This window comes from Festucalex cinctus, chromosome 1, assembly GCF_051991245.1.
Source record: "Festucalex cinctus isolate MCC-2025b chromosome 1, RoL_Fcin_1.0, whole genome shotgun sequence".
NCBI lineage: Eukaryota > Metazoa > Chordata > Actinopteri > Syngnathiformes > Syngnathidae > Festucalex > Festucalex cinctus.
Genome location: NC_135411.1, coordinates 44,260,871 through 44,274,538, shown reverse-complemented (window position 1 = coordinate 44,274,538; position 13,668 = coordinate 44,260,871).

Below are 13,668 nucleotides of genomic sequence, written 5' to 3'. Positions count from 1 at the left end.
GACTTTATTGATCCCTTTGGGTTGGCTCTGGGAAATTTTCCATATGATATCACGTTTTGTTACTGTTTGTTACTTTGACTCATGTCAAGTGTTCCCTTTATTTTTCGATTTTTTTTCAGTACATATATAACAATATCCATCCATCCATCCATCCATTTTCTGAACCACTTCTTCCTCACAAGGGTCGCGGGGGTGCTGGAGCCTATCGCACCTGGCTTCGGCCAGTAGGCGGGGTACACCCTGAACTGGTTGCCAGACAATCGCAGAGCACTATATAACAATATACACCGCTCAAAACAATTAAGGGAACACTTTGTTCCTTTATTTATGATTTTAAGCAGTTTATTTTCCTTTTTGTTTTTATTGAACTAAATTGCCTTTTTGAATTTGTACCTCCCTCGCTGCCTTGTTTCCCAGCATTTGGGTCCACCCGCCCACAAAATATGACATAAGAGTCAGGTGTGATTTACAGCATTATCGTATGGAAGTGTGATTATCTTTGTTGAATGTGGTTGTCTGTCTTATGTCCATATTTCAAAACAAACTTCATCATCTTTTATCTCAAATGTATATTCCCTCTATTTGATTACATTGATACTTTTCTAGATAGATACAAACCTCAGGTACAACTACCTCATATTTTAGATGACTAATTCCTGACACCTAGTGTTGACCATTGCGTACAACAAACTATTATTAAAAATCACCAAAGATTGTGAAGGCATTTAGAAAACAACACAGCTCAAAATTAAAAACTCAAAATTCCGTTTTTGTTGGAGGAAAAAAAAACATACAACATGACATGTCAGATTTCAATTACGTTATTATGTTTCAGGCCTTATTTACCAGGTGCATGTTCCTGCATGATAAACAATTGTGGGAGCCAATTATCGCAAACATCACTCACTGACTTGAGTTGTAACGCGAGGTGTAATTGGTATTATTTGCAGAGGACTTTTCTTCTTTGTGTAGAAATAATGCAATGTTTTCTTCGTAATATAAGTTTCCCAAATCAAAGGGTATTTGAGTATTTCAGTATTTGCAAGAGATTCAGAGAATGAAATGAACCCTTTGTGTACGTACACACGGATCCTCTGTAGTCGGTCCTGTGGTGGATTCCAGGAACGAAATATCCAATCTTCCGTCAACATTTTGTATATACCATCACAAAATCCAAGGCCCATTATGAACATGCTATCTTTCAACCAAGGGTCTCCACATGCCAACCCCTTTTCCCAGTCAGTGTTTCAACGTTTTTGTTTTTGTTTTGTTTTGTTTTTTTGCCAGACAAACACTAATAATTACAGTATAATAAAAAGGAAAGGTTTTGGAGTTAATTTCGAATCAATTGGAGTCTGACCTTGTGTCACTAGTACAAAGTGAACAACTTCAGTGACCAGAAACTATGGTGAAACTTTGCAAAAATAAAAACATAAAAACAACTGAGAAGACAGCAAATACTTTTTCATAGCGCTGTGTATACAGGCGATAACATCTAATTGCAAAACGTACATACAGTACATACAGTACTTAGACAAGATTAGATTGTCATGTTGAGCTGTTGAAATTGTTCTTATTTTGTTGGTTCATTCGGAACTACTATAATTTGTAACCTTTGCAGACAAATGGAATTTTCACTTTTTTTTGTCTTTTTTTTTTTTGCATTTTGTGAGAAACTGAACAATAAAAAACCTTCTTCCTTATGTTCAGAAATAGACTCACTGCAGTGTTCTTGTTCCAGTCACTGATTATTCAAAGTGGTACAAAGTGACCTGCGACTGACCAGCGACCATTCAACAGGGTCGTCCGCCTTTCACCAGGAGTCGACCGGGGTACACTCTTGCTCCCAGCAGTATGGAAAATGGATGGATGGTTGATGCAGAAAGTATCACTGATGGCCAGCAGGGGGCTCTGTGTTGACGCGAAAGAAATGCAAGTGCTGAACAACTGTTTACAAGCTCTGCTGTGGGAAGAGAAGAAAAGAGAATACTCATAACCACAATGGCGAAATTTTCTTGCCTTGGTTTCTTGTTTGTGGGAAGCTGCCATCTTCAGCAAGTATTTTACAGTAGAACTGGAAACTGAAATACTGTGTATGTGAACCACCTTGCAACTGCTTGACAGAATATATATGGATGAACAAAATAGTGACACAGAAAAATACATTCGTTGACACTGTACCAAAGTGATTAGCTGGAGATCAATAGAGCAAGTAACCATTCTCCGATCCAAAGTCTTCCGAGCTGGACTAGAGGAAATGTGTATTTCAAGATTAATATCATTTCTGTTATAAAGCAAGCATGTTTTGTTTGTGTGTTGAATATACTGTATAATAATTGGCTTCTTTTGTCTTCCAGCCATGTCTTTTCAAATGCACAGTTACTGATATCAGGTTTTAACCTCAGAAGTAAATTACACTTCACAGCTGAAGGGTAAGATGAGCAAAAACACAGTTGTTCCATTCTGCAGTTAAACCTCGAAAGTCGAAAAAAATCCAGTACGTGACACTAGTCCATTTCCAGTTGATTAAAATTCCAATATAAACATTTCCATGGACATAAGTATACACTGTACGTCAAGTAAAATGGAAATATTTTCAGGTATTAGTAGATTATTAGCATTTTTTTTTTTCATTACTGACTGTCATACATGGAGTGTTGTTCTCAAGACCATACCAACCGAGAAGAAGAGCATACCCCCCCCCATTTTTAGTATCTATCTATCTATCTATCTATCTATCTATCTATCTATCTATCTATCTATCTATCTATCCATCCATCCATCCATCTATAAGTGGTGAGCGGTGACTTTTTCGAGTGGACATGCTGAAGTGTCACGTATATGAAATTTTTTGGGGTATTTTTATTATTAATTTCAAAATTAAATATTATTTTATACCACTGTGTAGGTATAAAATTAAAGCGGAAATATTCAGGACTGACGCAGGTTGATACGTACACACTGTAATGTAACCAGCTCCGTGGTGAGTAAAATGACAGAATCACAATTTGCCAATTGGTTAGAATTTACAGTATTCAGAACTGGCTCGTGGCCATGATGTGGGTTCAACCCGGGACAAGGAAAAAAATGAAATCGCATTAGAGCTGCAAAAAGGTTTCAACCAACAATTAAGTTTGCTCACCTGTAACTGCAACTAGCCACTGATGTTTCTCGTACTTCCTTTCTTGAAAATGAGGGACAAAATTCTTCCCCGTTTCCGTGATGATTACTCCAGTAGGACGACCACTTGAAATGATATTTTTCTTGGAGCATTCCTGGAGCTGGACGGAGGACCGCGGAGCACGGCCGAGAACGCTGGAGCCTCCTCGGGCATGATATCTGGCATTTGCCGGCCCTCTATCTCCTTGACGCAAAGCCACTGATTGCTAGCCAAGTAAGCTAATTATGCGCATGCGCGTTGTCAGCCATGCAGCTTGACTGTCAGCCTTTTTGCCATTCAAAAGCGCACGTACAGAAACAACCTCTTGGACTAACACAACTTTATTTCTCATTGCGCATGTGTGGAAGCTGTTGGCCTTCCAGTTTACAAAACGGAGCTTCCTCTCGCGAGAGACCCGTTTATTGCGATGGTTCATGCGTGTCAACTATCCGCTGTCGGCTTTCCAAAAAAAAAAAGAGAGAGAGAGAAAAGAGACCTGGAAAATGGCACTTCTTTACATATGATCGCTGCGGGACTTGCCAAAAATGACCCCATAAGCTGCTCAGTCGATGGAAATCCGATCCGGTCATTTATAGCAAGTTCAGTAGCGATCGTGTGTTAAAAAAACAAAAACAAACTAAAAACAAAAAACAAAACAACAACAAACGTGCCAGACTAGGCTAACGGCTATTGGCTACCCTGTGTTTATCGATCCCTTTTTGAGACTATAATCAATGAATTTGCACATGTAGCATTAACATGTCAAGTTTTATGTTGCTTGTTAACTTGATATACTGCAGGCCTTCTGCTTGTCACTAACACGCTTTTGAAACAGCATGCGTCACGCACAGAAAGAAAGAAAGAAAGAAAGAAAGAAAGAAAGAAAGAAAGAAAGAGGAAGAGGGAAAGATAGAGATGTGGGGAAGTAATTAAATGCAGCCTGTCATTAAACACAAGGGCATGATTACAGGCCGTTAGCAGTTGTGGCAGAATTTTGGCTTCATTATGAAGATTTGAGGACCTCCACAACAAAATACTTTCATTACAGATTTTCCAGCATTGCAGATTCACTTCTCCATTACAAATTTTCAGACTCATGCTAATTTACTTTAACAACCAATGAAAAAATAAGAATTTATTGCAAATGTGTCTTAACGATAGCTACATAAAGATGAAACCTAAGGTAAGCCATACAAGAAGAAGGTGTCAATGCAATGTAACATCAAGTGTAACATTTTGGAATCTGTGGCAGTTATACAACATACCACATGACATATTACCAGGTCAGCCTTCTGCAAGAAACCAAATGTTAATTTATCCAGCATATGCCGAATAAGCTACAGTCAGTTGATGTGCGCATACTCACATGATGCTGACCTTTTGGGTAATAACAGAAAGAATGAACTGTGGGTTTCCCCACAATGTGGCTGGTCTGTAACATCGCATGCTTTGTATATCGTCCGATTCTCACTCTTTTTGAGGATAGCAACATCTTTGCTCCACAGTGAGTCAACATTGTCTCTTGAGGAGCAAATGGAACTCTGAAACAAGAACAGCTTTACTGTCTCAGAAATGACCCAGCCATCTAGAAATTATACATAATAGAGTGAATAGGTCGATATGCCGTGAGAAAAAAAGTCAACATTGTTTTTATATTAATTGTTTGGACTGTATATACAGTATGTTTCGGATTGGCTAGTTGACTCATTGCACCATTGAACCATACAATTAGGGGCAACCATTTCCCCATATCATTAGTAATCTATTCAGACTGTGATGCAGTTTATTAGTTTTATAAATCGCAGTGTTCAATGTCTTATAATTGATGCCATCAAATGCTGCCATCTCGTCTTGTGTACTTACAGAACATCTTATTTCTCTGATGAAAATAAGTACTTGAAAGTCAACACCCATTTTTTTTTTTTTTTATCTCTTTCTGATTTAGTTACCCTAACCTGGGACAAAGGGTACTGGTAGTAGTACACTGTAGTCATCAACAATTACAATCCTGAATCACAAATTCTAGTTGCATCCAAAAGTGTGTGCGTGTGTGTGTGTGTGGTTGTGTGTGTGTGTGCGTGTGCATGTGAGTGTATATGTGCATCCATCCATTCCTGGGGTGCAGTGGAGCATCTAGCGAGCTGATAGGAGCTGAAGTGTAATTGTGTCAGAGCAAAGACCCAGAAAATACAGAGAGACAGACAGATAGATAGAGACAGGAAGAGAAAGAGGGGCAGAGTTCCACACATCACCCTGAACTTAGCTAAATGTCATCCATAAAGATATTTTATTATTTGCTGCTTCAGTCTGGTGCACATAGAACATTTCTGTTTGACTCACCAGCCTCCCACCTGCTTCACATGGTCCATCATTGAGGCTGCAGCTGCTTGTGACTAATAACAACACCCATTTCCTCGCGTCCAAATGAAGCTTTTATCTGATTAATGCAAATGCCAGTAATCATTTAGTAATTTGCAGATACCTGGCTACTTTCTACATTATGCCAATGAGGCTTTCTGACTCGTGTAATCTATCTATCTATCTATCTATCTATCTATCTATCTATCTATCTATCTATCTCTCTATCTATCTATCTATCTATCTATCTATCTATCCATCCATCCATCCATCCATCCATCCATCCATCCATCCATCCATCCACGGTATATGTGCATAAAGTAAATTAGTTACGTTACAGATTACTTGATTTTTTTAAATAACTTTGTTACTTAACTGATTAGGATTTTTAAAAGTTAGTTAGATTACAATTTACAATAAGAGGGCTATTAATTGTGGGGAGCTGTTTATTGGGCAACCATTTTAAATACAAGAAAATAGCTTTTTTCTATTGTTTCTATTTTTTCCCCTTCAACTATAGTCGCTATACTGTTTTAGGCCTGGGGAAAAAGTTGACCAAGTTGATCCAAAAAATAGTTTGACGCAAATTTATTTGCCGCAAGGCATTACCGGTACATTTGTATGCCTTCCACAGACAACATAAATGTGCGTTGTACTCTATTTAAGCCACCGATGACCTCTTCACAGTCAATTAGCACCATCTATTGTTGGAATGTTGTAACTACAGTCAGTGAGATCTTCAACATGCCAGTGCAACGCAACAGTCCCTGGTTCTATCAGCAGGCCATTGGCGTGCTCATGGCCGCCTGAAACACACCCTGTGTGGCACCGATACACTGCTCACTGGCCGAATCTTCTCTGACCCCCTCCACCAATTTGTAACTATGACAAGTTGATAACAGTGGGCATCAAAGCCACTGGATCATTGTATAAATTAATTGATTGAACACATTATTAGAGTTTACATTATTTGTTGTCACACACGCTAAGACCAGTGACAATGCTCTGGTCACGCACGGTTCGCTGTGTCCTTTTCTGCACAGATATGCCTCCAAGTGAGATGGGAGTGGACCGCATTTAAAGGGAATGATGATGTGCTGCTTTGATTGGTGGCTGTGTTCACGTCCACAATGGCGCAAATCACCCTTTTTTTTTTAAATACACTGGCTTGCATGAATCTGAGAAATTACCAGCACCATGTCTAACCCGCCTCAATGCAGATTCATTGTGCTCGGCTTTCCCGATTTGTGCCGGTCACAAAAACAGGGTCCTTAGTCACAAACAGTCAAGTCTGTGTTTGAAATTGCCTGTACAGTTATTAAGTGTTTTAAAGCAGCAACTGCATCCAATTATATTTCCATTATTTCTGGATTTAAAACTAAACAATATTTGACCCTTAAGGGTCCAACTGTAATCGTATGACTTTGCAAAGACATTGTGAAGAGTAAATGTGATGCTTTTGTGATGATGAACAACATATATCAGTGTTAAATTTCACAAATGTCGTTGTGGTGTCGTGGCAAATTGTTGCAGCCAAGTCCAAATGTCAAGTGGAAATAATGAAAACAGAAAGATCGAGGCTGATGATTTTAGTCTCTTCTCAAGCTCTCATGTTACATCTGGTGGTGCTTCTTATGTACTTCTCATCCACAGTCCTTCCACCATCTGTTACCACCAGAAAAAAAAAGGGGAAAAAAACAAACAAGGAACATTGTAGCTTTCATTGCTGTGAGAGAACAGTAACCTCGTTACAGTAATGTACTCATACAGCTGATAACTTCCTCAAACAGCCCGTTTACGATTATCACAATACAATAAGGATTTAGAGAACCTCCAACATCTGGCATGTGAAATTAACATAATGAAATGACTAATGCTGTTGCTTTGGTGGAACTATTATACTGCGATGTGCTTTCATGTTGTCCTGCTTTCTTTGTTGCTCATTCTAATCTATACTCTCACAATGTCTTTTTCCTATGCCTTCCATGGCATTTAAGTGCATTTGAACTGATTTGAGAAAGAAAAATCGAGAACGATAGCAGGGGAGAGGAGAGGAGTGGGGGGATGGGATATTGTTGCCATGCCAACTGCCATAATAATCATCCTAATGATTGATGTGCTGCGCTCCATTTCTTCTCGTTTGGACTCTCTGTCTGTCTCTTTTTTCTCAGTGTCTGTCTGTCTTTCTGTGTCTCGCTTTCTCTCTCTGTCTGTCTGTTTTAAGTCATCATCATGCCCTATTTTCTTTCCTGTGTTGGTGCCAATATTTCAGCACGCAAACAAACAAGCACAAACACAGATGTTAATCGCAATCCTGAAAGACAAATGGTCAGTTTACACATGGTTGTCCCCGCCCCCAAATACTAATATTGTATTAATATAATCAAATTAGATTTTATAGTAAGGGATAATGCGGCATGACGTATAATAGACCAGGGACGCCGGGCAACTTAAATGATGGAGGGGGCCACAATTTTTTGTCAGCACTACTGGTGGGCCACATAGAACGTCACACTATCTGATCAAAAATGGCATTTTAAAAAATATGTGCATGACTCATTCCTTGAACCAATGTACGGAACAGCATCTAATACGTGAATACCGTTACTCAAACACATATACAAAAAGATCCACTCTCCAACAACAAAGGCTGAAGCAACCCCAATAATAATAACAATAATAATAATAATAATAATAATAATAATAATAATAATAATAATAATAATAATAATAATAATAATAATAATAATGATGATGATGATAATAATGATGATGATAATAATAATAATAATAATAATAATAATAATGATAATAATAATAATAATAATAATAATAGTACCGGTAACCACCAACTGTTTTTTTTGCCCCCACGCCTGTGCGAAAAGCGCTCGCTTTCATAAAAATTGCCTTTCAAAGATGGCACAACTGTTGAACAGCAATCCAACCATAAGTGCAAGAATTTATTTTCTACAACAAAACAAATCACTCAAAGATTTTAACACAAGTACCATGCTATTTGTCCAGCATGTCATTCAATATCTTCAAATGTATAGGCCTACTATTTCACCTCTATAACAATGTGCTGTATAGGGCAGTAAAGTTCCCTCTGCTTTTTTTGTTGGAGTCCTGCAAAGTCAATCCGTCCCCTCTACATCGTTGGTGTCTCACCCATGCGATCAAGTGTTCGTAACACTTTGAAGCACAGACAAAACCTTTGTATTTGGGGGACACAACTTGAGGAGCTTCAAATTAACTGTCTGCAGTTCTTGTGGGGGAAAAAAAACCAACAACAAAAATGCTGTTTATGCTCTTGAGATTGGTGTTGCAGTGATGCCTGGCCTTGGTGCTCCATTTCAGCAGCCTCGCTCTCTCTTTTTCTCTGATGCACAAGGACAGTCTTGAGGTTGGAGGTGCAGGTAAGCGTTGTCTGCCATTTTTAAGAACACTATTCAAAGGGGACATATCTCGATATTTTAAGCCATTCCACAGTTAACTATAGGCATATAATGATTAAATCTTATTTTTGAAACCATGGTGATGTAATTTTTTATGAAAAATTTGGTATTTTGCTGGCTATTTTTTTTTAAGCTGAAGTAAAACACCATGAATGAGCAGGACAGAATTCCAGGACTTTCCACTTACAGGATGAGCACACTAACCTCTACACCATTCATTCAGTTGGGTTTAAAAGTGCAGATGTTTTACAGTCAACCTTTGAGACTTTAAAACGGCCAATTGTCATTGCACTTTGGCATTGCAAATGTGAAGGATAATTGATTGCTTTGAATTTATTTGGACAGAATGTTTACTGATAAAGGCTACTTTTGTCACTATCCCATGGAGGTCTCAGAGAAAGTGGGTGTGCGTTTACCGCAGAGGCGGTGCATGCGGGGGTTGGTCCGCACTTTATGATGTCATAAAGTGAGCACTCCCTCGTTTTCTCAGGTTGAGAGGGGTTGGTGCTTGAAGAGCAGAATGACCTCGAATTTCTCATAGAGGGGCGAATGAAGGAAAACACCACTTCAGTCATGCTTTTGATGAGGAATTATCATTTTAACATGGCTAAAAGCTCCAAAAGGTTGATTTTCACGTTACCGTCCCTTTAAAACTGCTCAGCTATGGTACATACTTGTATTTTTATAAAATAAATAAATAAATAAATGAACTTATCCCATTTAAATGTATTAGATTGTTAACTGAATTGGTGCGTTGACCCACGGAAAGGTTTTCCTTTTTCGTTTCAAATAACTTACCAAACTTTAATCTCCAGGATCCTGCACCGTACCCTAGCCAAAACTCTGGATGCTTTTTTCCTATTTGTTTTAATTTTTAAACCATCCCCATTGTGTTGTACTAGCCTTGTTCTAGCTACTTCCCGCATAAATGTTGTTTTTGTTGCTACACACAAAATAAAACGTGTGCATTGCAAAATGTTATGTGGCCCACATAACATTTTCCCAGGGACCAATAAAGTCAGCCAGGACTGTGTTACAGCACTATTGTAGTATATTAACTACTGTATGTTCTGAAATCTTGAATGAGGGGAACATACACATAACGTCTATGTTAGTAACAACAAGACTTTATATTTGGGGAAAGTTGAAATGTGCAGTCAATAAATAAATACTTTAATTGAAAATGTGAATGACACATTCATACTACCATTTTTAGAATATTGAATGAAAAAAGTTGACCAATTGCTCAACCGCAGCACTTTGTGTGGAGTGTTGTTGCATGGAACATGGAACAAATAAGAACATTTTGGATTGAGGATTTGGTTTTTTAAATTCACATTGTAAAATCTGACCAACAAATGTCGTAATGCCACCTGGAGACAGTGGACTGTACATTTACACAATAGTGTTTGTTTCATTTTCATTTTATTTTTTTTATGTAATACTACTAAATAATGCAAACCTTTTAGTGTTCACCTTCTGTAGCATTACTTGCACTTTAGAATTACTGAAGCTGTTACAACAGTTTGACTCCCACACTCCATTTGGATGAAAAGTTAAGTGTCATCTCAAGTTTACTATGGGTTAACATGATTCATTGGCAACATCATTTACTGAGAATTTAGGGCAGGGTGGCAAGTTTACAGATGAATTACACATTTTACAACAATACAGATAAAGTTTCGCTTAATCCTCAACATATTTTCCAGTCCTTCCATGTTTTACTTTGAGCATATTTTGTAGTTCTTTTCACATTATGTGATATTAATATTTTTTTAAATATAGTTTTTATTGTGTGTGTTATTTTGAACATATATCAAATAAAGGAACAAACGTACATTTGTGAGAAAAGAAAAAAAAGACATTTCACACAAACATACAAACAAAAGCAAGTAAAACAGTGAACAACCCAATCGTTGGTAATAAATTACACACTTAGATATACAGTTCGAAAAGGAGTAAGAAGTATAAACTAAAATGTTCCTACCCCATTAATCACCATTGCATCGTCACTAAATTAAAAGTTCTTATCATTTCCATATACCGCAACCATAATATATGATATAATAATATGTATAATTTACAAAATCTAACAAGCACATATCTAGAATTGAAATGTTTAGTTTAGTTTAGTTTAGTTTATTCATTTTTTCCTTTCAGACACATTACAGCTCACATCAATCACATCACATCATTTGCAACATTGACATCCGAAAGAAGGGCTGACGGGTAGAAGCCGAAGCTTATTCGAGACCCGTCCCCATCGACCCATTACTATAACGCATCAATCATATACATTATTTAGAATAGTCATGAATTTTTATCGTTATCCATCCCATACTATCCCAGACACTGCTCGCTCAGTTCATCTTGAATGTCCGTGTGTAGATTGTGGCTAGTCCCAGTCATTTGGAACTGGTGAGTCGGTCCCCAGACGCCACCAGCAGGCCGACCCCGCCAGGTGAGCAGCCAAGGCAAGCGCAATTCTTCTCTTTCACCAGTAGCGTCTTCGCTGACCTCGGATCAGTTTTCACACATGTTGTGCTTTCCAGAAGAGTAGATCGGCTTGCATTCGGCCCATTGCTTTCAAGCAATTTCAGCACTCGATTCTGGTCAGGTAGCACCACTGGTTGCTAGCATGTTGTGGGTCTGATGACTCCTGTGCGCTGCCCAGCCTAGCTCACCCAGCAGAGCGGCCTACGCCAGCTGCATTCCAGGAACCAGACCACCAACCCCCATTTTGCGTATTGACAGCAGATTCATTGGAGCCACAATACAGCCTTATCATGTAGCCTTGACTGTTACAACAAATGTCCAAACGGAATTCGAGCCAGACAATATTTAGATTCAAACGGGAACAGCAATACATGTTATCAATGCAGGTGTATAAACAAGAGTTAGCCTTGGCAAAGTCAGCAAATAATCATATACAACTCCAGCTTTGGGTAATTAGTGATGTTGTTGTTGTTGTTGTTGTTGTGATATTGTGAATTACTGTTGTCTCTCAAGCGCAGCCAATTCCTCAGCTCCTTTCACGATTCGTGTTTTTAGTTGACCAGAGTTATCTTTAGTTTGAATAAAAATTCGGCAGTCTTTTGTCCACGTGCTTTCGATAAGTCCATTCTTTCTCATTTGTCGAGCCTTTTTGGCGATGTCAGCATTTCGTTTGGTGAGGTTTTCGTTGATGTAGACATGTTTCCCACGAAGCTTGTGACGGTCTCTCAGAAGAGCAATCTTTTTCTTTCTGTCAACAAACCTGATCAGAACTGCCGGTGGTCGTGTCCCTCCAGTTGGAAGCGAAAAGCACATCTGAATGTGCGCAGGATCAACAGTTAATCCCAAATCTCTGAGTTGAAGTGTCACTTGCTGTTCCACAGTCTCGTTCCCTGAATATTGGTCAGAATCTTCCGTGCTCGTGCTAGCCGCAGCTCTCAAAGGGCCACGGCGCGGCTTGATCTTGATACCGGTGACTATCACATCGTTGATACGAAGATTTTGTTCCAAATCATCCACTTTTTGTTCCAAGGCAACAATGCGTGGATCTTTTTCCTGTGTCTCTTTCTTCAATTGCTGTATTTCCTGAAGAAGTGGCTCAATGCTCTTCTTCATTTCAAGTAATTCGGCAACCATTCCACTGAGTTTTTTAAGAGAAGATTTTATCTCCTCAATCTCGTCAGCTCTTTTTCCGCCAGGCATTCTGCAACAATGTAGTTAAAAATCCCAATGCAAAAATCAACAAGTAGTTAGATTCACGAGCGAGTGCAGGAGCAAGTACAGATGCGTCCTTCCTCAACAGATGCGTCCTTGAATATGAATGAATGAATATGAATGTTCATTTAGGCCTTGAGAGGGGCCAGAAAATGATAAGCTTAGTTGAACATAACTTGGGTGAATGAAAGAAAAATTGAACCAGTCTTGTAACTCTACCTTGGGCATTAGCTAGAGATAAACCGATGTGTTTTTTTCAGGGCTGAAACCGATGGCAATCAAGGAGGCTGATAAGCGATATTTAGAGCCGATATTCATTTTCAGTCAATTTTGGGGGAGATTTTGGGGTCAAAATGTTTTAAAATACAAATGCAAATCTTGACTCTCTTGCAATGTCTTAAAGCATGATTATTCAACAAATTTTCAGACTTTTCCAACTGTAGAAGTTTTTTTTTTTTTTTTTTTCATCTTAGACAATAGACATGTTTTTAAACTTCTAACAAAAGGTTGAGGGCACTCCCAAGGTTATCAATGCCTCTAACTGGTACTTGCTTGCCTATATGACTGTACGGAGGAGGATTTTGTCGCCAACACATTGTAGATAAAATTTGTGTGTCGGCGATGCTAACATTATGAAATGTAGTATTATCCGATTGCAACATAGCCCTAAACTAGCTAGATTAGGATCATGTAGGGAATTTGTTAATTTCAGTTTGCAGACTTTTCTGACAGACTGTAATCTTAGATGAATGAAACTGTAATAAATGTCCAGACCAGAGATTATCTCAGTGTCTATGAGACTATGAAGCTTCCCCCTGCTCCCCCTTTATTTTTTATTTTTTATTTTTTTTAGGTCTAAATAACATTAGCCAAGTTATTGTATACTGTATAGCCTACAGTAACTTAAAGTAATATAATACTTAACCCTGACTAACTTACATGATTTAGTTTAACTTTATAGTATCCATCCAGCCATCCATTTTCTTA